This window comes from Otolemur garnettii, unplaced genomic scaffold, assembly GCF_000181295.1.
Source record: "Otolemur garnettii isolate 467f Iridium unplaced genomic scaffold, OtoGar3 scaffold00091, whole genome shotgun sequence".
NCBI lineage: Eukaryota > Metazoa > Chordata > Mammalia > Primates > Galagidae > Otolemur > Otolemur garnettii.
In genome coordinates, this window is record NW_003852486.1 from 2,411,671 (window position 1) to 2,412,586 (window position 916).

Below are 916 nucleotides of genomic sequence, written 5' to 3' on the forward strand. Positions count from 1 at the left end.
CTCTTGGCCTCAAGCAATCCTCCTCCCTTGGCCTCCCAAAGGGCTGGATTTTTACAGTGTGAGTCACCATACCCCACCCATTGTCTCTTTTGAGAGCTACAAGTAGGAGAGAAGGTGCTTTTTCAACATAATACATATATACTATGACTGCTTTTAATAAAGTTACATCAAGTAAAAGCTTGAAACACCTCTGTTTCTCACAACCTCATTTTCTTTAAAGAGAAAATTTCCTTCTTTGATTGTAAATCGAAATTCACAGTAGGAATTATGTCAGAAAGCAGCCAATATTTCATTCAGGGCAAACTTTTTTAAAGGAAACACAAACTAGTAGCTCCTGGGTTGCAGGCAGCAGATAGGTATTGAGGTGTCTCTCACAGGATTTTGTCAAAGCTTGAGTCAGCATATTGAAAAACCGAATGTTCAGGGTGGTGCCTGTGGCTCAAAGGAGTAGGTTGATGACCCCATATGCTGGAGGTGGCAGGTTCAAACCCAGCCCCGGACAAAATCTGCAAAAAGCAAATGTTCACATCAAACTCCAGATTTCCAGTTTGCTTGAAAAATGTAGGTTAGAACTAAGCCACCTTCTGACTTTCTACTTGACAAGCAGCAGCTGTAGACATTTCCTCTGGACAGGACACCTGTTTTCCAGGTCACTGCAGATTCCATCACATGCACTTAGACTCCAGCGCTTATCTGCTTCCCTGGTTCAGGTCTGAGCCATCTGGGCATATAAACTTGCTATATAATGAAAAAATCTTGATTTTTTTTTTTCATAAACGGTCAATGGATGTGATGAGAGCTGCCTGACAACTGTTCTCTACTTCTTCAAGCTTCCTCTCCTTTCATCAGTTCCTAGGCAGACCAGAACTGAAGTCCTGGGAACTCGTGGTCCTGAGTTTCAGAGAGGCAGGTGTGG